Source organism: Lissotriton helveticus, chromosome 2_2 (genome assembly GCF_964261635.1).
Source record: "Lissotriton helveticus chromosome 2_2, aLisHel1.1, whole genome shotgun sequence".
Lineage (NCBI taxonomy): Eukaryota > Metazoa > Chordata > Amphibia > Caudata > Salamandridae > Lissotriton > Lissotriton helveticus.
The window spans coordinates 398,441,199-398,466,430 of NC_136060.1; the positions used below are offsets into that span (position 1 = coordinate 398,441,199).

Here is a 25,232-nt window from a genome sequence, read left to right on the forward strand (position 1 = left end):
CAACAAGGTACTTTTCAGTAGGCCAAGGCTGGTTCCTGAACTTTTGGATTTACCATGGCCACGCGCGGCCAGATATTCTCGGTTGGCGCTTTCAGCTCTTAAGTACTATATTTTCATTTATTGTTTAAAAATTCATAAATCCGGGTATACTTATTGGATTTTTGCCACCTTGATCTTGTTTTGTTCATAAAAATGTAAGCCATTTGTATACACTGGTGTTGAGGTTTTTTTATGGTGGTTTCACTGTCTTAATGTTGAAGTCTTGCACAAATACTTTGCACATTGCCTCTTAAGTTAGGCCTGCCTGCTGTGCACCAAGCTACCAGAAGGTGAGCACAGGTTAATTTATGGTGTGTAGCTGTCTTAGCCTGACTAGGATTATTGTTCCTTCTTGGACAGGGTGCAGACCTCTGCAAACCAGAAACCTAATTTCTAACAGTCTCCCTAGACTTGTCTTCAGCCTCCAGATACGAGAAATCCCCCCTGTAGATTTAATTGGATCTCTATGAAAAACTGTGATACCACCATTGAGTTTAGAGGCATTTCTCGCCAAAACCAGTCAATCTCACACTCTAGAGATTCTAAAGTTTCTGAGATATGTATGGTCTTATCCAGTCTTCCCTCACCAAATCTGTATGATGTCAGTATTTGTGAAAAGAAGGACCTCTGTGTCCCAGCTAAAAGCTTTATTCTGTTTGTGTTTTAAAAAAAACAAAAAGTGATGGATGGTATGCTTACATAGTGTGTCACTGGAACCAATCTATACCTGGCTGATGAGCCCATAACAAGGACGAAACATGTCCTGGGTTGCCTGGGTTTTCTGGTTCAGGAAGATCCTGACTTGGCAGTTAAGGGCTGGACTGTTACCAATGAAGTAGGGTCAAGCCTGATTTGCATATAGCTGGCCCCAAACTAAGGTGGAATGGTGTGCAAAATAACGATTGACTGGGATGTGGCCCGAGTAATTACCAGTGGCTGAGATTAATCCAAGCACTCCATCCATCACAAAAACAACATCTGGACAGTAAAATACAAAGAGTGTCAGAGTCTTTCCTCGAAAACTTTCAGTATCTTGCTTTCAGTTTTACCCTTGGGGTAGCTGATAGGTTTGTGGACTCTGGGTAGGCACATTTACTGCTCTGATTCAGTCATAGAATAGTTGGGAAAAGTGATCCTTCACCAAAGCAGGTGAGGAGACACCACACAGTCCATTAAAGGTTTCAGCTAGAATGTAGACTTCCATGTTCCGAGTGGCTGTGCCCTGCTGTTGTGGGATATTAGTGAGCACGGACACAGGTGCTGGGAGCAGAGGACGTGGCGGTACCCGAGTATGAGTTATTGGATTAACCGGTTAAACTGAAGTTTCAACTCCACCAGGGGACCTCCTCTTGTGTCGTTTCAGCCTGGTCTGGCCGAGGCAAGTTGCAGCTCTATCAAGAATTAGAAGGAGGAAGAGAGGTAAGGAGTGGGCCCCAAGTGCGCTGGTGGCAGACACTGTGCGCAGAGTGCAATCCTGAGCTCCCAGTGAGGCAGCCCAGCTAGGTCTGGATGCAGCTTGTGGGTGGCCTGGGGTGCTCCCGCTTGGTCTACTGTCCCACTGCCTCAGAACCTCAGTGCCTCAGCCTTAGTCTGGACTAAGTCTGGATCTAGTTATTTTTTACAGCTCTCTACAGCTACAGCCACAGCCTACAGCCACAGCCGCAGTTTACAGTCTGAGCCCCGGCCCATGACTCTCTGCTGCTGCTTAGGCATAGCAACTCTTCCACCATTGCTTTTGCCTGAAAATATGGTCAAACCAGGTAGAAGAGGTGCAAAAGTTCTTAAGCAGCCTCGTTCTTGGCTTGATGTTGAACTTAATCTCTGACCCTGACAAACTGAGATCATCTACAGATTGGCACCAGCGTTGCAACTCTAGTTGGTTGCAGGGCTTGTAATTTGTGCCTCGCGACTCCAGCGGAATTAGCCCAGTCAGTACTGGGTGCAGCTTTCGGAGTATGTCAGTTGGCCCAGCCTGTGCCCACCACCGGGGTTTTGCCCAGTTTTTCACAGTCCTGTGGGCTTCTGCTTTTTAAGGGCATATAACATCAGGCAACCATCCCTTGGGCATCGTACATGGGCTTATCAGTGGATGCGTTAAAGAGATTCATTTTTTTTTGTTCAGAGGTGGTAGAGAGGTGTGAGTTGACCTCTTAGTGTTCCAGGCCCAACTCCTTGGTCAGCTGAGCTCTTGTGTTGTCATGTTACTTGCTCATATTGGTCTTTTGACACAACAGTAAACTCAAGCCAAGTGTTCACTTTCCCGGGACTGGAGTGAGATTAAGATTAATAATGGTCTGTATAGACGAAAGATGCCCTCTGGATACTTCCGATCTGGTCAGCTAATTACATCCATGGGGCCAGGACTAGAGCCCACCTCTGGGTTGGTTGGAAACATATTTGATCGCTCTAGTTCCCCTAAATTACTTAAAACCATCAAGCGAAAGAAGCCCCAAGACCATCTGTCCCTTTTGAAATCTCATCCTATGGTATTTGCTATGTGCACCAAGGGTTTGAGGAGCAAAACATTACGAACTAACAAAGAGGGGGCATCCCCTGGTGTGGTTAATGCAGATGAGTTGGGCACTAATATGGTCATCTCACAATTGTTAGTTCTGCAGCAGAGTACGTTTATTGCGTAGAACTTGGTGGAGCCCTCCGGTTTAGATCAGCCTATCCAGCCTTGTGAACAACGCCCGTCAAACATATTGGTTGAAGGTGGCGTGGCTTAGCGCGGACGGCGGCTCTGATGTGAGCGCTCCGAGTCAACTGAGGGATTCACCCTCTTTAACCTGTGCCGGCTGCTGCTACGGAGAAGATTTCCCAGTCGGAGCATGAAGGGAACGCCTTGACTCCAGCGGCGGCATATTTCGACCTTTCGTCAGCTTTATTTCAGGCAATTACGTGCGGCCGCGGCTCCCTGTCAGCCGCGACCGCCATTTTGTTTTTCCTTCGCGCATCTGACGCGCTAGGTACCGCGGACAATGCTGCCTTCATTTGCCGCTCCAGACCCTTATAAATACGCGTGGTGAGCCTATTTCCTCATTTCTCAGCGTGCTACTGCTTTCACTCTGCCTGCCTTATCCTGCATGAGCAATATTCGTAAATATTGCGATCTCGGCGGCCATTTTGTCTTTCCTGGGTGTTTCCAACACAATGTTCCCCTTTCTTCTTGTTGCCAGCGCCTCTTTTTGATTGCGCACATTTTCCAGGCTACCCTCATCCGCCACGAAGCTGCAATTTTCCTGCTGGATTCCTTCTTTTTTCTTTGGGCACATGCTAGCATTCTGCTTCTCCTGCTATGGACATTGCGCGTTCTACTTTTTAGCACTAAGGCTTCCTGACCTACGCAAGTGGATACTGCTATATGTCTTCATATGTACCTTTGCAGCTCCTAAGTGGTTATGAAAAGTTTCCTTCGAACTTCTTTGTTCTCACATGCTTTTGTTGATTAACTCTCCCCCATTCTCCTATTGACTTCCGCAGACATGGAACATTTCAAGGTCTAGTCTCCATATTGCTTTCTTTTTGCTGGCGACTTTTGTCATATGGAGAGAGGCGTAATTGGTCGTGTTTCCAACACTCCACGACGTGTTTTTATAAAAAATTCCAAAGTCTTTTCTGCACTGGCGCATCTGGAAGCGTCTCAAGAACTTGCCGACCAAATGTCGCAGTCCAACACAGAACATCCTGTTAAGGCCTCAGGGAAAGCTACGTCAAAACGCCTTAAAAAAGACCCTCCATCACCATCAGGCTCCACTTCAGCTGTATCTATGGAGCTACTGTTGGAGGAGATACGTGCTCTTCGACCTTTCATGGAGGAAACCAACTCTAAGTTGCAGGTCTTAACCGACAACTGGTCTCAGATGGATGCGAGAGTGACGACTGTGGAACATTCCATATCTTCTCTTCAGGAATCATCCTCCAAGGTGACGCACATGCAGTCGCAGATTTCTTCTCTCCAGAAGCAGGTCGAGGAGCTTGAAAATCGTAATCGTCGCAACAACCTCCGTATTTACGGCCTGGTGGAGAATTGTGAGGGAAATGACCCCGTTGCCTTTTTCAAATCTTTCCTGCCTACGCTCCTCCATTTACCTGAGGGAACCATGCTTAACATCCAACGAGCACATAGGCTTGGTCGCATTTCTCCATCTTCCTCTGCCTCTTCCAGACCGCGAGGTGTCATCATGTACTTTCTGGAATATACCGATCTTCTCAAAGTTTTATCGGCGGCCCGCGCTTCTCCTCGCCTCACATGGTCAGGATCCACCCTCTTCTTTGCGCAGGATTACGCTAGAACCACAGCCAGTCGCCGTAAAGCTTTCCTGGATATGCGACCGGAGCTCCGATCCATTGGCGCCAGATATGGCCTTTTCCACCCTTGCCTTTTTAGAGTCACTCATAACAACAAAACGACGACCTACGAGGATCCTGTTCGCCTTCGGAGTTTCCTTAATTCCTGCCAAGCATCTGAAATGGACCTCTCCAGCTCTTCGTCAGCTTTCCCTCCATGACTTTCATAACCTACTAATGTGGTTCATTCACTAGTTCGCATAGTTTGTGCTGATTTTACATATGTTTGTTCTTATCATGTTGTCTCTACCCTTCTCCTGTTTGAATCTTCTCCCTTTATATTTGTTCCCTCCTAGTTCCATAATATGTTCACTTCTCTCCCACTTATTCTGGTATTTCGTTTCTATCAGTAAACCTCTTGATGTTTTCTTCTCCTCAATTCTTGTGTTTTCTTTTTTCTTCCACAGGTTTCACAGTTTACAGTATGTCCTTCCCTTGGTTTGACGGTTCGTTTACATCGGTTGTTTCGCCTCCCCCAGTGGGCGCTCCCCCCTCAGTTTTCTCTTTTCGTCTCCCCTCCCCCGTGATCGCCCTTCCTCAGTTTCACCCTTCGTAAGTATGTTTTCCTTCCTTCCCTTGTTCTTCATTATTCCCTTTTTGTCTTTGATCTTGTTCTTATCTCTAGTTCTTCTCTGTTCAAAGGTGTCTTCTCTTCCTCTCTCTCATCCACTTCTATGTCTCTACCTTTTTCACGTTTCTCTTCCTCGCATTTGTAGTCCTCTACCTTTTTTCTTCATTTATCTGAATCTCACTACCACTTTTTCAGTTTACATATTTGCTCTTTATTCACATTCTTTCTTTTCTTTTTTCTCTTTCTTTATATTTTCTGATCCTTTCCTTGTTGTTTATCACTTACTCTCGACCTTGTTCCTTTTTCTACTGAATTTTCTTTCCTCTCCTTTTCTTATTTCCTCTTTATATATTCTTCCTTTGCTTTTTCTCACTCCTCCAGCATTTTTCCTGATTATTCACTTGTACTCCATCCTTACTATTTTTCAACTTCACATTACCTTACCTCTTCATGACTTTTATATCCTTTTTACTAATTTCATTATTCTGGGCATATTTTATTCTCCTTTTTTTACTGCTGTTTTCTTTTTCATTTTTATGATATGTCGTTAAAAATAGTTACATGGAATGTTAAGGGCGTTAATTCTCCCATCAAACGACAGAGAATTTTGTCACATCTTGCATGCTTAAATGTTGATATTGCTTTTTTGCAAGAAACTCATTTATCTGCTGAAGAATCTGTTAAGTTGAAGAGAAGTTGAGTGGGTGATGTATATTACTCTCCAGGGGATGGCAAGCGTAATGGAGTAGCCATTCTATGCCACAAGAATCTTTCTCACTCTTTGCTTATTCAGGAATCAGATGATGTTGGTCGCTGGACATTTGTAAAGCTTTCTATCAAGAATGTTCCAATTTCCCTTCTAAATGTCTATGCCCCCACTGCTGGCGATCCTACTTTCTGGTATACCTTTTCCCATCAGATTACCAGATTTATTGATAGTAACTTTATTTTAGCGGGAGATTGCAACCAGCCCCTTGACCCCTTTTTGGATAGACACTCCAAGGCTCACTTTGTTCCTAATAAGTCACATAAACTCTTCTCTCAAGCTATTTCTCAACATAAACTCACTGATGCCTGGCGTTTATATAATCCAGAGCTGCAGGAATTCACTTTTTATTCTCCTTGTCATCATTCCCAATCCCGGATCGATTATATTTTTGTTACTCATGACATTGCCCAAACCCTTACTCATGCAGAGACAGGCCCGATACTACTTTCAGACCATGCCCTCACTTTAGTTCAACTTGATATTCTCCCTAAATCAGTTGGACCCAAGCGTTGGCGCTTTAATAATTCCCTTCTTTTAGACCCCAAGTTCCGTGCTTCCTTCACTGAATTTTCCGATGAATTTTTTTTACTTAATGACACTCCCTCCATTCCTAAGCACACCATCTGGGATGCCTTCAAGGCTGCAGCAAGGGATTTTATAATTGATTTTGTGGCAAAGAAACGAAGAGCTGCTCGTAGCTTCACAGCTACTCTCCTTCTTGACATAAAGAAATTGGAGCATTCTTATTTTACCTCCCATTCGCAGGACAGTTTAACAGCCCTGATTAATGCCAAAATGAAATTTAACAAAAAGTCCACTGATGATGCGTCTTTATATTTGTTGAAATCAAGTGCAAAGTTTTACGGGGGTAAAAATAAGGCTGGGAAGATTCTTGCTAATTATTTGAAAGTAAAGCATAACAAATTAAATATTGCATCAATCTATGACACACATTCTGTACTCAAACATAAAGATACAGATATTCTTGCTGAATTTTCTGCCTTTTACAAAACCTTATACTCTTCCGAAACCCAACCCTCCTCTCAATCCTTAGACCGCTTTTTCTCCAACATTCAAAAACCAGCTCACTTCCCGCTCGACCTCTCTCATTTAGAGATTAATATCTCTCATCGAGAATTACTTACAGCACTTCAGAGTCTCCAAAAAGATAAAGCTACTGGGCCGGACGGCTTTTCCCTCTGTTTCCCTCTGTTTATCCAAATGCACCCAAAAATTAGTGGACTTAACATCCAAATGGCATCCCCTTTACTTGTCCTGGTGGGGCCGCCTTGACACTATTAAAATGATGTTGTCTCCCATAGTCCTCTATACTATTTCCAATATTCCTGTATCCATCCCTTCCAAATTTTTTAAAAAGATTAACTCCATTCTGATGTCCTTTCTTTGGAATAAGAAAAAGCCTAGAATGTCTCTTGCCCGACTGCTTCGTCCTAAGACGGAGGGTGGAGTTAACTTTCCAAATTTCCCTGCTTACCGTAAAGCGTTCTTATTACGACAAGCTTCTTTCTGGCTGCAAGATCCCAGCACCCCTTGTCCTTTATGGGCTAAATTTGAGCGCCTCCTCCTTTCTCCCTTTTCCTTCGCTGAATATCTTTCCTTCTCTCGTAAACCCTCTTCCATTTCCACTCCTATCCATAAATTTACTACTAAACTGCTCTTATCTTCTTCCCATTCCCCCCCCCCCACGACCATTGCTGATTTCCTTTCTTCCACCATTTGGCATAACACCGCCTTACTTATTCGCAACAAACCCTTCTTTTGGAAAGCATGGCATCACAGGGGACTGATATGGATTTCTCAACTCTTTTCTCAATCCTCTTTCTTGTCTTTCACCACTCTTCGTTCCCTCTATGACTTACCTACCTCCTTCACTCACAACTATAATTTACTTAGGGAGGCGGCACTAACAACTTACAATCAGCTCTCTCAGCTACATCCATCTCCTGCTTCTCCCACTCCTGCCTCCTTACTTCATTCATTTTTGCGCTAGACTCCAAAGGCCTCCTCCATTTATAAATACCTTCACACCATTGACTCTCCTAGGCCTAAATCCAAAATAGAGGAATGTTGGGAACATGACCTCTCCACGCCCTGGCCAATTTCACTATGGGACAAAGTTTGGATCAAGATCCGCAAATCTTCAAGAGCGGCAACCTTGACACAGTCCCTTTTTTTTTATTTATAACAGACTTCTCTATACGCCTTTTGACCTTCATAAGCGCTTCCCAAACACTTCTCATACATGCTGGTCTTGCTCATCCCCACAAGCAACTTTGTTTCATATGTTGTTCTTATGTACCTCTGTTCATGCTTTTTGGTTACAGGTCTGGGCTCAAATTAACTTGATTTTTCACACAAGTATCCCTTTCTCTCACATAAACATTTTCTTAGGCAGCCTTTCCCCTTGTTGGGATAATGTTGAACTAAAGCCTCAGATAATTGACTTGCTACTAGCCGCTGCATTCCAGCAGATAACGGTAAACTGGAAGGACTCCTCCAGTGTCTCCTTTAAGGCGTGGTGGTTTAATGTTTGCCATAACCACAGACTTGACACTGCTTTTGTTTTTCCGGCTCACATGGCTGCAAAGCATTTGGACTTATGGCTCCCTATCACGCTTTACTTGGATACTTGTGCTAATCGTTCATTTCGTCCATTGCCCTCGCAACAAGAAGTCCTTAAACCTCCTTAAATGCTCACTGCATTCCATTTTTCTTTTCCTTATTATATCATGTTTACATTTCTTTCAGGTTTTTTCTTGCTTTTATGATTAATGTTTATATGCCTTTTCCTTTTTTCATTCCATTGCCCGGATTCTCTTTTTGATACTATTTCTAACCTTATGCTTGGTTTATTTATCATAATTCTCAATGTTTTATATTTCCATGGTACTTTGTATTGACACCTTGCTTTTTCTTTTTCATATTAAATAAAATTTTCTTGAACTTAAAAAAACCATATTAGTTGAAGATATGGAAATGCCGTTGCCTGAATCTTCGGTTTCGCTGAAGTCAATGAGCTCGGTGGTTATACCTGACACTGGGGGCCAGATGTAGGTAGGCTTTTACCGGGTGGTAACGGCCGAAAACCGGTAAAATCGGCCGTTACCGAGGAAATGAGATGTAGGAGGCCGGAAAATACCGATGTTCTTAAAATCCGAGTCGGAAACATACCGACTCGGTAAGAATGACCCGGTAAAATTACCGTGTCGGAATCTACCGTATACATAAATACCGAGTTCGTATTTTCCGACTCGGTAAATCAGAAACGGTAAAATAAGCCTTGGAGATGTAGGTAAGCCCAAAAATACCGATTCTGCCGAAAAACGGTATTTTTAAGTCGGTATTTACCATGCATTGAAAGCAGGTGGTAACCAAGGGAGGGCTATAAAAAAGTCCCAAAATGCACCTCAGGACCCATGATGGCGGCTTTCTACATCATAGCAAGACGGCAGAGACTACAGGCAGCAGGACAGAGAGAATGGCTAAGGGAGGAACAAGTGTACAGGCAGAGGATAACACTGTTCCAACTGACAGAGCCTGAAATACTGCAGAGGTACAGGCTACACCCAGACACCATCAAGCAATTGATCAGGGACCTACACCCTCTCCTGGACCACCCAACACCCAGGGCCCATGCCATCCCACCTCATGTCCAGGTGCTATGTAGCTTACACCTGCTGGCCTCAGGGAGCTACCAGAGTGTGATAGCTGTAGTGGGTGGCGTGTCCCAGGGCTGCCTGTCCCGCTTCTTCAGGAGGTTTCTTGACGCCATGATGCAGAGGATGGGGCATTATATTAAATTCCCTGTTACACCGGCAGATTTAGCCAAAACCAAGACTGACTTTTATCAACTGGCACACTTCCCTCACGTGATCGGCTGCATCGATGGCACCCACGTCCCACTCTGTCCACCTGCAGCCACAGAGCACATATACAGGAATCGCAAATCGACGCACTCCATCAACGTCCAGGTCATATGTAATGCAGGTAACCTCATCACTGACATCGTAGCCAAGTTCCCCGGAAGTACCCATGATTCATACATATTCCAGAACAGTGGAATATACACACGCCTACTTGCCGGAGAATTTGGAAATGGATACCTGCTAGGTAAATCACATTGACACACCCTGACACTCACATCAGATCTACGTCTCAAGTACTTGCAATTAATGTCTATCTTTCTCCCCCTAGGCGACAGTGCATATGCCCTGCGGTCCTTCGTGCTCACTCCCTACCTCAACCCATCCACCAGGAGTGAAAGGCGATACAACGTGGCTCACAGATCCACACGAAACGTAGTTGAGCGCACATTTGGACTCCTAAAGAGCAGGTTTCGCTGCCTCCATAAGAGTGGAGGTGCACGGCAGTACACCCCAATCATCTGCTGCAAAATAATAGCGACCTGTGCAATGTTGCATAATCTCGCCACCAAGCAAGGCACTGAGGTGGAGCTCACATTTCATGAGGACATTGATGACGACCCAGAGGTGGCAGAGCCCCAAGCCACAGTGGCAGCAGCAGCTACAGATGGGAGACTGAGACGGGCAGAGGTTACACAACAATATTTCTGAGTGAGTAAAGAGACACAGGCATGAATGTAACTTTGTGTAAGTAGTTTAATAATCACTACGCCACAGCATTGTTAGCTCACATTGGGCTCACTAATACTAACACTCCATGAGTGTGTTGTCACGGTTCACACCACCGTGACTACAGCCTTGGGTGGAGTGCAAAGTCATTGTTTGTGGCCACGGGCCACAGGGCGGGGCTGCTGTGGCTGTGAGCCTATGTCCTCACGCTGGCCTGTCAAACTTCCCCCACGCCTGCCACTCCTCCGTAAGTCATGCACAGGAGTGCTTGCACCACTCCTGCTGGTGGACCCCTCGCTTTCGGCAGCACAAGTGTCGCCTCCAGTGCCAGTCTGATGCGCGAGCACTAGCTCCATGGCAGTGGTCATCCTGGCCATACCTTCACTTAAATTGGTGCAGCACTGCACTATGGCATCCTGCATCGTGACTGACCGTCTGCACAGCAGAGTGGTAGCAGTTGCAAACCTGTTCAGGGCCTTGGTTTGCTGGCGCACATCCGCACGGGCCTTGCGTCTCTCCAAATGGTCCCTGTCCAATTTGTCACACAGGACAGTCATGCACTGTGTGATATCTGAAATTCCTGACGCCATGGATTGTATGCCTTCTGCCATGTCCCCTATGCCCTTGCCTACTGCTTCCAGTTTATTGTTAGTTGTGCGTGCGTGCCTCTGAACCCCCATCATTGCTTTTGCCTGCAGGCGCTGCACCTTCACCATGGTGGCCTCCAGTCCGCAGAAGACACCTTGGACTTGCCGCACATCCTCTACCTCCCGTGGCCGTCGCCCTCGGACACTGGCCCGCGTGACTCTGGGACTGGGCTGCTGCTCGGTGTTGCCTCTGTCCTGTGTGTCACCCTCCACCTCCTCCTCCTCCGATGATGTTTGCAGTATTCTGCGAGGGGGCACATCATGGCTCCTGACTCTTCCCAGCACTGGGGATGGTGATGTGGGGGTGGGTGATAGTTCTGCCGCTCCTGTGTCCTGACTACCAAATAGGAGAGGGGAACGTGGATATTCAGCAGTTGCCTCCTCAGGTATCGGGGCAGCCTGCTCTTGGTCCTGCCCTCCGTGAGAAGTGCTAGGTCCGGCTCCTTCCCTCCTCTTCTCTCTGACCTCAGCTGTGCTGCGCTTTGACTCTCCTGTGGACAGACATGGACATTGTGTCAGTAATGTTGTTCACCTGTGTCATGAGATTAAATACACTTCTATTGCACATTTGCCTGTCTCTCATTTGCCTATGCTACTTGTCTGTTGCTCCCCTTGCTGCAATGCACGCTGACTGCTCTGAGGTATCTACACATGACTACATTTCCCAGGATGCATTGCAGGACATTAGTTAAACCTGTTGTGGAGTCTGATTTATCCTGTGAGGGGAATAGGTAAAAGGGTAAATGATATTGTTCCTGCATCTTACCTGCTTTCTTTGCTCCTCTTGCTGAGCTGTCTGCGTCTCCTATTCCGTGTATACATTCCTTCTCAAGGGTTGTAGCGACCATCTCCTCAATGTCGGTGAGTCTGGGGGCTCTGTTTCTTCCGCCTCCTGTAGCAGCACTTTCCTTGCGGTGGGCAGCAACCTTTTTTTTGGTGATTATGCGGATGTCATACCACCGTTTTTTTAGGTCTTCAAGGTCACGGTGGGTGACACCAATGGCATTTACCTTGCCTTGTATGTCCAACCAGGTGCTGCGCTTGATTGATTCAGCAACATGCAGAGTTTGCTTTCCAAATATTTTCCCATAATGTCTGACAACCTCCGAAATCAGCACCTGCAGTTCCTCCTGGCTGAACTTCTGCTTCCTTTTGCGCTCAGCAGCTTCTCTCTGTGCCTCCTGGCTCTCCATCTTGCTGTGTAGTTTGTGTCAGGAAAGGCTGCTCCACACTCTGTCCTCCTGCTCTCCTGACTGTTTGTTTCTGCACCTGCATGGGCGTGGCCTGTCCCAGGTACTGGGGTGTGGTGCTTGGATCTGATTGGTTAGTTCCCCTGTGGCTTGGAATTTGGGTGTGGTTGAAGTACCTGATTGGTTCACAGGCACACATGTTTGTCAGTTTCAAATTCTTCGGCGGATAGTTCCGACACGGTAAATACCGGGTCGGTTTTTCCCGACTCGGTATTTTCCGGGTCGGAAGTTGCCATTCATTCCTATGGGCCATGGCACCGGTGGATCGGTTTTGGTTTTTCCGTCTCGGATTTTACCGTGTAGGTATATTCCGAGTCGGTAAATACCGTTTCCGAGTACCGACAGGTTCCGAGTCGGTATTTTATACCGTCATTGTTACCTACATCTCATTTTCCTCCTCGGTAATACCGAGTCGGTATGACTCGGTATTTAAGAGGTCGGTAAATATTATTTACCTACATCTGGCCCTAAATGTGGCCCAAAATAAACATAGTGGGGAATAATGTAGCTTTGACCCTGGGGATTTAGAGGATATTACACTACCAGATATTGCTATACCCATGGCGAAAAACCAAGTAATGGATGTGAACTTAAAATCACCGACTGCTCAAGAATAAACTTTGAGACTATCAACAAACTGTCCTGCTAGTTGCCCACGAATGCCAGCTCTTTATAGCAGTACTCCTTCAAGTGTTTTTCTCTCTCGTTCATCTGGGATATCAAATTCTGAGGTGACCCTAAGTAAAGGGGCACACAACATATGGCAACTAATGACTGAGGTTGTAAATCAAAATGAGAATAGGGGAGGGAGGGACAACTCTGACATTTTAAGTGCCATAGAAAGGATTCGCTCATCAATTTGAACTTTGTTAGAAAAATGTACAACTCTGATGATGTGTTGGATGTATTGTCCCCGATTTTGATGGGTGTGCAGCACCTCATTTCAGCTGGTACCCACCTAGGAAAAGCGGAATTGGGTATTTGGTTTGAATATTCAGGCAACCCAGACTAACATAGTGGTAAGGGAAATGAGAGTCCAAGTGGGAATTTGTGGTGACTCGAGAGTTTCCTCAACTGGGCCGGTTAGGGATATCACAGCACTAAACAATATGTGTTTCAATGCCACCCAAAATCAGCTATCTGTGAATAATCACCCGCTCGGTGTTGCAAAGGAAAATACAAAGGGTTCAGCACTTAAGAATTCCTCAGCTATTTATTCAATATTTAAAAAAGGAAATTCTAGTACATCTGGTGACCCAGCCTTCCCAACTGCTCCCTCTTTTATTAAACAGTCTAAAGTTGAAACTGTTTTTGATGCCGTGGGGATGGTACCTCTTAATTCGAGTGTAATTGGGTAAAAGCACGGAAGGAGAAGAAGAAAAAGTACTGGCATATCACTACAAGTAAACCAAAAAAATTGAGGTTTTCTGAGGCCCCAGGAAGAACCTGATAATGCTATTTTGTCCTAGAAAGGAAATGAGTTTAATGTACTTGGGCCCCATGATGGTTAGGAATTGGACTATCAGGATGAAAATCCTCTCCATTCCTCCACAATTATGATAGAAGTGCCTATATTTGGGGGTGGGGGGTTAGGACAAGAGGAGGGGTTTAAGTGTTTGAGGATAGCAGGCTATAATGAAGGTGGAGGGTTGAGATCTGCATAGGAGAACCAAAAGCCAGGGTCGGACCTGGATGTTAAGCATAACATGGGAGGAAAAACAATACCTCGTCAGAGGTAGGGCGGGCGCTGGATAGTTCTCCCTCAAACCTTTCAGGCATGGATACTTAATCAAGGAAGTTTGCACAAAGGGGGGTGAGTGGGCTCTTCCTCTTTTTCTTCTTTTTTTTCACCCTCTGCAAAGATAGTGGAACTGCGGGCAGAACAAAAGTATAGCGATAAGGCATTAGTAAGGTGTAAGCCAGGACAAGTAGCTAATACCCTCATCTTTGCTTCCCTGTTTGACAGAGAATTTGGCCCACTTAATAGAAGGTGCCTTCTGCAGTTGCTATCTGAAACTGAGGACCTGACATTGATAGCAAGGGGAGATATTTAGCGGGTTTTATTGGTCCATCGAAATGGGCTCCCGACCTCCAAAGTTACTTTTAGCTTTGGGATAATTGCAATGTTAGTCTTGGCGAATGTCGATCATTTTAGGAAAAATGGGATTGATGTATTTTTGCATGAGGAGCCAGTGCCTGTTCAGACTGAATCCCTTCCAAGAGATTATCAAGCATTTTGCAGAGCGATAAAGAATAGCAGGGGGATCTGTTAACCTGAAAGATACTATCACAATCTTGGCTGGTAGTAACACAGGGAAAAGAGTGATGAATATTGCAAGACATGAGTATCAAAGAGCTACCAAATTTAGTGGAGAAATTGAATTGGCACAGTGGAGTTGGGTAGCGGGCTCATTGAATGCTCCTAAAGGAAATAAAAAACTCCCCATGTTGCAGAGGTAGCCCCCTGGGAAAGATTCTGTCCTGGAATGAGGCAGGTGTAGGAAACCCAAGTTTTAAATTAGGTTCCCTAATGATTTACAATCCATGGATAGTCTACCTTCAGGAAACATGGAGCTGCGTAGATTATTGTTTTGACATTTTGGTTGTCTTTACTGTGCAGCAAAACCTTTTGCAAAAGGTCACGCTAGTGGGGGTTTAGATATCCTACTAAGTAAAAGTACTGTCATGCCCTGCTACCGCGGCCAATGTTATCCCCGCATCTCAGTCTCTGTGTGACTCACTGGCGCAGGCCTTCGAGGATAAAATCGCAGCCATTTTGAACAATCTTGGCGTTACATCCAGCGGTAATCCTCTAAGAGGTAACGAACTGCACCCTGAGCCCATCACAGAAATAACCCCCAGCTTTGCCAAGTTGGACTGTTTTCCATCTCCCACCTTTGAGGAATTTATTTTCTTGGCTCACAGCGTGTCGTCGGGATCACCTTTGGACCCGCTTCCACATAAACACTGGAAGCTGTTCCGGGAAGAACTCTTCCCCCCGCTGCTTGCCATCTGTGATCAGTCCCTGGTTTCAGCACGGGTACCAGACTGCTGGAAATTAGCTGTGGTTTCCCCTCTTCTTAAAAAGGATACCTTGGACCCGGCTTGCCCAGCAAACTATCGACCTATTTCCTTGCTCCCGTTTCCAATAAAAATTCTGGAAAAGTGGGTTACAAAACATCTGTCGAAGTATCTGGAGACCGGGTCCTGCCTGGATGAGGTTCAATTCGGGTTTAGACCGGCTCACGGGACGGAATCAGCGCTGGTGACTGTGTTAGACGATCTTAGGACGCGAGCCGACCATGGAAGAGCAGCCTTTTTAGTGCTGCTCGATATGTCGGCCGCGTTCGACACAGTCAGCCACGAAATTCTGATTAAAAGACTAGAGGAAGTGGGGGTGACAGGCCTTGCTCTGAAGTGGCTGACATCATACCTTGGAAATCGTCATCAGGTAGTGTCATTGCCACCTTTCAAATCTGACATCAGGAAAGTGGAGCAAGGGGTCCCACAAGGGTCGGCCATCAGCCCTATCCTCTTTAATTTATATCTGCGGCCTCTGGTTGCGTTAATTAGATCTTTCGGCATAGCGGTGACGAATTACGCGGATGACACTCAACTTGTCTTCTCGCTTGAGGGCAAGGAAGCAGTGACGCTGGACACCTTCCACCGATGTATGCTCGCAACTGCTGATTGGCTGAATCAGAATTCGTTGCAGTTTAACAGCTCTAAGACAGAAGTCTTACACTGCACTACTGATCGCGTCCCTAGACCTCTCCCGTCGGACTTTTGGCCGCTTTCCTTCCAGAGCACGTCTGTGTCTGCCACCTCGGTCCGTAATCTGGGAGTGATGTTTGGGTCTAACCTTCAACTGGATGCAGCTGTTAATAAAACAGTGAGTAACTGTATGGGACTACTCCGAATGCTGAGGAAGGTCCTTCCGATGCTTCCCTTGGACAGTAGGCCAGAGGTGGTGAGAAGCATTATTGTAAGCCGTTTGGACTACTGTAATGCCCTTTTACTTGGAGCACCATCTACTTTGACAGGAAAACTGCAACGGGTGCAGAATCTTGCAGCTAAATTAGCGTTGGCTCGTCGCCGTTTTGACTCTTCATCTCAGGCACTAAGGGACCTTCATTGGTTACCGGTCCTTCAGCGGATTGATTTCAAATCTTTATGTATTGTATTTAGGGCCCTCCATGGACAAGGCCCAGTGCCACTACAGAATATGTTTCATTGGTACACTCCGTCCAGATCCCTTCGTTCGGCTTCTGCTTACCTTGCTGTGGTGCCTAAAGTTTTGAGATCGCGACTGGGCGGCCGATCTTTCAGCTTTACGGCAGCCAGGTTATGGAATGCTCTTCCACTAGGATTGAGAAGCACGAACGATCTCAATTCTTTTAAGAAAAATCTAAAAACACATCTTTTTCCTAAGGCTGGGATACACTAACTCCTTTAAGTCAGCATGGTGCGAAGCAGGTTCCTTTTTTAGTCAAAGCGCCAGGATACCCGTTGGGTGACAGACATGCGCTATAAAAGATTACCAATACAGTACAATACAATAAAAGTATAAATTGGAACCCACAGGTTTTTATTCACCCGTCAAAACTCTGTATGTCTTTACAACTGACTTTGGGTAATGTAACACAAGGTCAGTACTCTACCCTTTTATTGGTAAACGTATACATTCCTCCTGGTAGGGTGTCCAATTTTCTTGTTGATTCTATCTTTTCTTTTGTGCATAGAATCAGTCCCTCTGAAGATTGCTCATTGATAACTGTGATAGGTGTTTTTAATGCAAAAATCTCAAATTCTTCTTCACTGGCCTTTAGCAACCAAGAATTGGAAGAGGTATGGTCCATCCCTGAAATTATGTTGCTAGCTAGGAGAGGGTTTAGTTTCTTGGGTTAATTGAGAACTAATGACTTAGTTATATTAAATGGGATATTTCCAGAGGACTCCCCTGCCTCCCTAAATTTCCATGCTGCCCAGAGGCAGTCATGTATTGACTTGTGGAGAAGTGTGGCTCAATGGTTAAAGCGGCAGACCCTGATGCAGAGGTCTGGCTCAATTCCCGGCTCGGCGGGTCTTGGGCTCAATTTCACCGGACCTGATAATTCTCGCCTCGGTGCCTACTCTAACCATGGGTCCTACTCTGCAACTCTGGGCAATAGCTTGCTTAATCTCCGCAACGGCCCCAACAGCGCTAGGAGGCCTGGCTTCACCTTGGGGGTGCCCATGAGTGGGCACTTCACAGGGAAAGGCCAGGAAGGGTTGCACAGCGGTATGTGTACAGCGCCTTGAGACCCCTTCGAGAGTGATTTGTGCGCTATATAAGCACTACATTTACATTTACATTTCTATATGGTGGTATCATATCAACTTTTTGGAGCATGCACTGAGTTTAAGATACTGAACACGGATCTGAGTGACCAAAGTATTTTATCAGTGGATGTTAATTTGGAATTTAAGATGCTTGCTCGTTGGAATCCGAAAAATGAAACTATTATGTACAATAGAACAAATGGGCATACCTTTTGGTCAAATAAAAATCGGACATGCTTAGGAAAATATGTTAAAAATGCGAGTTCTGGTCCTGGTCAGGAAAATCCCATTAGCTGGTTTGAGAAGTATTTGGCTCTATTTAGAATATGTGGAAGTAAAAAACTAGTGAATGGTATTGACCACTAGTTGGTTAATTCGTGGAAGGTAAAAAAAAACGAAATCAGGTATTGAATGCTTTAGTAAGGGACCAATTTAAGCAGGCATCGTTGTTTAGGCAAAGGGGAATTAATAGATTAAAGCGGGTAAGAACCAGACTTAAGACTTCCGAATGTAGAGGGGTGGGGATTCCAAATGGATCAAACTGGGAGAGGTCGTACAACATCATGGTGACTCACATAAATATTGGGTCCTATTTGCTGAATTATGTGATAGCAGAACTAAGGCAGAAGCCATTTTAATATCTGAAGCAGAAAAGACCCAATATATCTCACAGCTATATGCACTAAACACTAGGAACAGTTTTAATTTGGAGTCAATTCCTGAACCCTCCCTGGTGAATAACTATGGCCCTCCTTCCTGTAAGGAAATAGAGAGTTGTATTAAAGGGGCAAGGTACTCTAATGGGATGGGTCCGAATGATCTCCTGGTAGCCATCATTAAACAAGATAGTCTGGCATGGGCTTATTACCTTTAACCAGTGTTTTCCTACTGCTATGCTTACGGAATTATTCTGCCCTCTTGAAGTGGAAGCATAGTGGTTCCACTAAACAAAAAGGGCCCTAAGACTTCTCTTGCCATTTCTAGGCAGATTTCCTTACTAGATGCAACTGGAAAACTTTTTGCCAAGAGCATACTTCTTCACCTCCAGGATTGGGCTTTTGGTAATAACCTTTTACTTGCAGAACAAGCAGGATTCTGTGAGCATTGTGGCACTCTGGATAGCTTCTCTGTCTTACACATTTGATTGAAAAATATCCAAAAGTTAGGGGAATGGCCTTATATGCTGCTTTTATTGATTTCTCCACGGCCTTCAACCGAGTTGATTGGGGGATCCTGTGGAGGAAATTGGCCGCTATGGGGATTCCGGGGCATCTGTTAAGATTGATCATTGCAATGCATTTCTCTACATGGGCACAGGTGTTGATGGGAGTCAACGAGGGCCTCTCAAGTAAAGCGGTAACTCATAATGGGCTGAAGCAAGGGTGCCTATTAGCCCCTCACCTTTTTTCTTTGTACATCAATGATCTGCTGAGCCAGGTTGGGCTTTCTAAAGGAGACTTGCCAAAATTAGGTCCTATTGAAGTGTTGTCTACTTTATGCGAATTCCGCTATCCTATTGGATCTAGGTTTGCAAAGGCGAGTTAATGAGTTAGGTCATTACTCTGATGATCCCTTTTTAAACATAAATTTTAAAAAAAGTAAAATGGTTTTTAGGTCTCGGCGATGTAGGGTTGGAAAAAAATGCATTGGTTTTTAGGGAAAAACAAACTTGAGGTTGTGAAGCAGTACCTATATCTGGGAAGAATTTACTCAAGCAAGTGCTTCAGCAGTGATCATATTGATCAGAGCAGAAGAAAGCTATATCCCAGGCATCGGCACTTGGTAGGCTATATAAATGTTGTGGGCAAAGACACTTTGCTCATGTATTATCAGTCTACAGCAGTGGGATTTATTTGAGATGGTGAAAAATGGCCCCAAATCTGCAATTTGAACTGTGCAGCCAACATAGCGACCCTTTGGCTTGAATTTGGGCTTCTCTCAACTTATGTGTTCGCCATGGCAGCATGTTTAAGGTGAGGTAATGCTTTATTGGAAAATTATGTAAGTTCTATTCGGGCTGCACTAAGTCACAAACATTTTGTCAGCTTGAAGGGGAAAAGCGTTGCTTTTAGAAATTTTAAGAAAGCCTTAGTGTTATTTGAAATTGGGAGTAATGGTACATGTTCTCACCCAAAATCTGTATTGAAAACTCTAATCAAAAAAATAATGTATGAAATCAGTCGCAAGAGAGATATATCTTTGTGTTCAGGGCACTCTAGAAACAGCATAATAGTAGGGAGTTGTATATTTAAAAAAAAAAAAAACAATTGTCCGTTATATGGAACCTCCCCCATGGAGCGCATAGAAACATTTTATGTTAAGGATTAATCTGTTCCCTTTGCAAATTATAACAGGGACTCGGGAGGGATTGCCTAGGGAGAATAGACTTTGTTATCTGTGCGTAAATTGAGTGCAAGATTTAAATCATGTATTATTTGTTTGATCCCCATTACAACCACTATGACGTTGCTTCATAAGACCTGTATTTTTAAAGTGTAACATCACTACCGCAGAGGAGGCCTGGATTTGTCTATTAGTCCCCTCATCTGAATAAGTATGTTTTAAAGTTTTTAGCTTTTTTAAACAATTTTTAAAGATGTTCAAGAGAGATGTATAACCCTGTGCTTAGTTCCGGTATACCAAATACGGTCCCTGATGGGTAGTATATTTTGCACATTATAAACTGGAACTGAGGGCAAGATGTAAAATCAAGTGTTATTTGTCCGCCACTCACAATATGTTTAGTTATGATAGGCCTAACATGTTCCCTGTTGGGTAGCATATTTTTAGCATTACAAATAAAATACTTAGGGTACTTGAATTGTATAAAGGAGGATGTTAAAATATTAATTGGGACAAAGTATTATGCAGTTTTGCACAGTTACATAATCGGTTGTGTAAAGGTTTCTATATATGCGCGCTTGCATTTTATACATTAGGTAGTGCGACTATATAGAGTAATTTCTGCCTTTTCGTAAATATTGTCTTTAAACCTTCAATTGGATAGTGAAATTGTAATTGCTATGTCTCCGATCGTATTTTATTTTGTTGTTTTGAACAGTATGATATGATATGATACACTGTACATTTTCTTCTTTTTTGTATATTTTTATGTGGAACTCATTGGAGTTCTGAATCATAAATAAATTGAATTGAGAGGTGAGATATTAGTCCGAGATAATGAAGATTCTGACAGAGGTGATTGAAATTACTGTGCTGAGTACTCCACTGTGCCATAGACATCCTGTCCCATGTAAGGAAGTATACAGCCTGCTAATATTATCCGGAGTCTGTTAAGCATAATATGCATTTATAACTGGCTTCCACCGCAGACAAGATTTTTGAATTGAAAAGGAGATAGGTATAAATAGTAATCACTGAGTCTAGGCTATGTGAATCGCAACAGCCCATTTAGTAACTGTCTGATGACCTTGATTTCTTTACAGGGACACAGAACTGAACAGTGGTCAGGAAACTTGGGCGCCATTAGGACTGGTCGGCTAAGAATTAGTTGTCATTTTGTCCTTCTTCCCGCCCTTATCCTGATACCCAAACAAATGGGGAAAGAAAAAAATTACTCTACCCACTTCCCTACTATGGTGGCCATCTTAAATGGGAGTCAGGCTCGAAAGGGAGTAAACCTGGAGATTTAACTATCTGAATTCGCCCGCCACTTCCTTTATTTTTAGTTTAATTCTTTTCATCCGTATCCCCTAATAGATACTCACTCCGCCCTCCTCTATGTTAACTACCTGTTCCACCCTCCATGAGTCTGTATTATTTAATCATACTCCTAACTATACTTGAGATGCCATAATCCAGCCCACCTCCCCTATTGTCCACTATTAATCCAATATGCTCCCTACCCTTAAACATTCCTATAGCCAATTATATCAGTATGCTTATTCTCATCAACTTACCTCATTCTGCCATTTTATTTTATTTTATTTTTGAATTGTCTGTGCTGTTTGATACTTACTTGCTATTGTCCAGTATTAATCCAATATCCTATCTACCCCTAAATATACCTACGGCTATTTATAACAGTATGCTTATTCTCATCGACTGACCTCAATCTGCGATTTTTTATTTTATTTTTATTCTTGGATTGTCTTTGCTGTTTGTAATTTACCGTGAAGGTGCTAATTGTTATTCATCACTGCTATATGTGCATTCATAATGGTCTACCTCATTTTATCTTTTTTATTTGGTTATTAATGAATTTGTATTATATATCTTTGCTCTACTTGCACTCATAATGGTCTACCTCACTTTATCTTTTTTGGTTGTAATGTGAAATTTAAAATTTTATTTTTCTGAATGTTACATAGTCTATCATTGAAAAAGACGTACAGCTGCACTTACACTCCCAGCTTCTTGCTCTACATTAAATTACCTATTCCTATTGTTTCACGGATTTCTTTATCATTATTATCACCTCAGTCTCGTTCTCCCCCTTTTCTCCTTATCTCCTCTACACTCTACATGGTCCAACCTTCCATTCTCCTTTTTCTCGTAATATTGACTCTGTCTACTGCCACTTCCCCTGGAATCTTCCCCTTCTCCCACCTTCCCCCTAATGCCTCTCACTCTAACTATCACATTGCACGACCACCACTATCACTTGGAGATATTACCTTTCACTGACACTCACCCACCCCACCCCCACGCTCCTATTCCCCTTCCCCACTGTGCTCCACCTCAATCTACCTCCCGCTCATCTTCCCCTCACCTCCTGATACTATAGTAGATCCATCATGCCTCCCCTCAACCAAAATCTCATGACACTAGACTCACCCATCACTAGGCATGGCCCTAACTCTTGGTCCATCCTTTACCCCTCAAACCTTTCCAAAAACGTCAAGGAAAACTTTCAACACAAACATCTAATACACCACCAAGAAACCTTATTTGTGGACAACTACCTTAGCCTAACTTACATCATAAAAACTAACTACATCTTCTTCACCAAACGCCCTACTAAATGGAAAAGCATCTTTCTCCGCCACCTTCCTATCACTAATTCCCACAAAATTCCTTATGGTCTGAAACTTTCCGCCACTCCCTCCTCCACATTTCCTGGTGAAATCTACATCTCTATATTCAATTCAGGAAATATCCTTATTCAAGCCTCCAAAACCACCTCACCATTTTTGAACACCACTTCAGCTCCTTATTCCAAAACCTTGTACCGACCCTTACCACTAACCTCCTAGCCTCCCAAACACAAGTCCTTTCTGTCCGCTCACAACCTGACCCCTACTCAGCCATTCCCTGACTCACAAACCATTAATGAAAACCCCGATTCTCAGATGTACTTCCCCACGACCTCATCAGCATCCCCCTTCTCCTGATTTTCTCACAACTCTCTCTGCCTCCCAAATCCACCCTCCTCTGGTCCCCCCCCTCGATCTCCTAACGGCTCCTCGAATAACACCAATCTCCTTCCCTCTTTGTAACCTTACTACAACGCCCTCAGCCACACAAAGCTTCCCCTCTCCTCACGTAACACCTCCCCGTGTTCCCCCAACGGCTGCACTAATAACTACAATCTCTTCTCCTGCTAACCACCCCCGTTTTTTCTAATTAGCAGCCCCCAACGCCCCTCCCGTGCCCCCTTTTCCTCTCATGACTCCCAGTTGATTCCTGGGAATGCCCTCTCACACCCTTCAACTCCGACTCTACCCCACAAACACAACACCCCTCTCTTCCCTCCGCCTGGCTTCCCACCTCTTCCACACCCTAGACCTCCACCCTCGGCCAGCATGGACCATTCCTCCCTCCCACCTGATCTCGTAGCCCCCTTTCCTATATCACTTCTTACCAAATCACTCATCTATATTAAACTCCACCTCTCAACCCTCGCGTTAGAACTCTCTTCTCTCAGAAATGAAGTCTGCTCCCTATCCAAAAAAACCCTCCCTATCACACCTATCCCTTAGACCCCACAAAAACGTACCCCGCACTCTATAACCATGGGAATATTTCCCCTAACGTCAATTCTCCATCCAGACCAATAGGCTGTAATAGTTCCTTCAGCCCACCCCTCCCAAGCCATCCTCCCTCCTACGACCCCTGACCTCAATAAAGTCTACCCCCTCTCCACCACGACTACAAACTCTCCCCCATCTCATTCATCGATCCCAGTGATCCTGGGCATTAGTAGGATCCCGTCCTCCCAAGTCCCGGCCAGACCCCCTCAGCAACTCACTACTATCCACTCCAGTCCCTCCACAAAACCAAACGACCCTAAACCCCTCAACTGCATGCTGGTAAAATGCCAATCAGCATCATGTCATGCAACAGAAATCGCTGAAACCATCCTCAGTGAAAGCATTGATATCGCCTTCTGACAGAAACCTGGCTCAATTCCCACTCCTCATCAATCCTTGACTTGCTTTCCCCCCATGGTTATTCCATCCTCAGAAAAGACAGGCTTGATAAAATTGAAGGGGGTCTCGCTATAATTTATAAAGAAGAACTTCAACTCTCGCCTGTCCTCCACCCTGACCACACCACTTTTGAATAACTTTGTGCTGAACCTACAGTACAGGGTTCCCCCCCTATCTGTCTATATAATATCTACCACCCCCCGGGCGACCCTCTCTCCTTTGCTGAAGAGTTGTCTGATCTTCTTATACAATCATCGATTTCCAAATCTAGAAACCTCTTCCTCAGGGCCTTTAACCTCCACTGGAACAAAAATAACGACCCCTCTGTTAATCTCATCAATGACTTACTTGACATCAGTGACTTGAAACAACTCTGTAATTCTCCTACACACTCCAAAGGTGCCACCCTTGCTGCTATTATCACTAGCAAGGATCTGGCTTCTCTTTCCCACTTTAACCTCATTGACTGGTCCGACCACCACCTCATCCACTGCACGATCAATAGCTCGTTGCCAACCCCACTAACACCATCAAACAAAAGATGCTAACCAGAAATCTTCACCTTATTCCTCCAGGCGAGCTAGAATCTACAATAAAAGCTCGTATACGGCTTTCTCCTCTCTCCCAAAGTGCCAATGGTCTTACAGAACATTACAACAATTCTATCATTAAAGTCCTTGACCAAATTGCCCAGGCCAAATTAAAATCCCAAAAAAATAAAGCCTCCAAATCCTGGTTCAATACCGACCTTAACAATGAGAGACGGACTGAACGCACTTGGAGGCAACAGCCTTCCCCTCGAATCTTGTACTCAGAGCCGCAAGGGCCAACTACATATAATTTAATGAAAACGCTTCCTTCCTCCGTTCACAACTTGACCGGGCAAGAAACGACCCAGGGAACTTGTTAACATTGTCAAAAACCAAACTACCTCAACCCCCCCAAACTATTGGCTACGATTGAGAGATGTGAAGAAATTGCTAGCTTCTTTTCTGATAAAGTAACCAAGATTGATCAATCCTTCGTCCTAACTCCCCCACTACATAGCCAACCTCCCCTCCATACCATTCCCCTGTGTCTCCATCCTCTCCTATCCCCCCTGATTCCACCCAGCTCCCCCTCTCTGTCACCCCTTATGAATCTTACTTCACCACCCACCCAGCTAAAAAACAATGCTTCCTGGAATACTTTTTGCCCAGTTTCAGAACGAGATGTCCTCAACATAATCACCAAGCTTAAACCATCCTCACATTTTAGAGATCCCCTCCCGGCTTATCTT

The 25,232-nt window shown here is 44.6% G+C and overlaps 1 long non-coding RNA gene across 1 annotated transcript; it reads left to right on the top strand.

Annotated features, from left to right (window-relative positions):
• Window positions 1-10,019: 10,019 nt before the first annotated feature.
• Window positions 10,020-11,554, top strand: LOC144821858 (uncharacterized). Its single transcript, XR_013608477.1, has 2 exons — window positions 10,020-10,324; window positions 11,041-11,554. It is a non-coding gene; the product is annotated as an uncharacterized LOC144821858 (long non-coding RNA).
• Window positions 11,555-25,232: the final 13,678 nt, after the last annotated feature.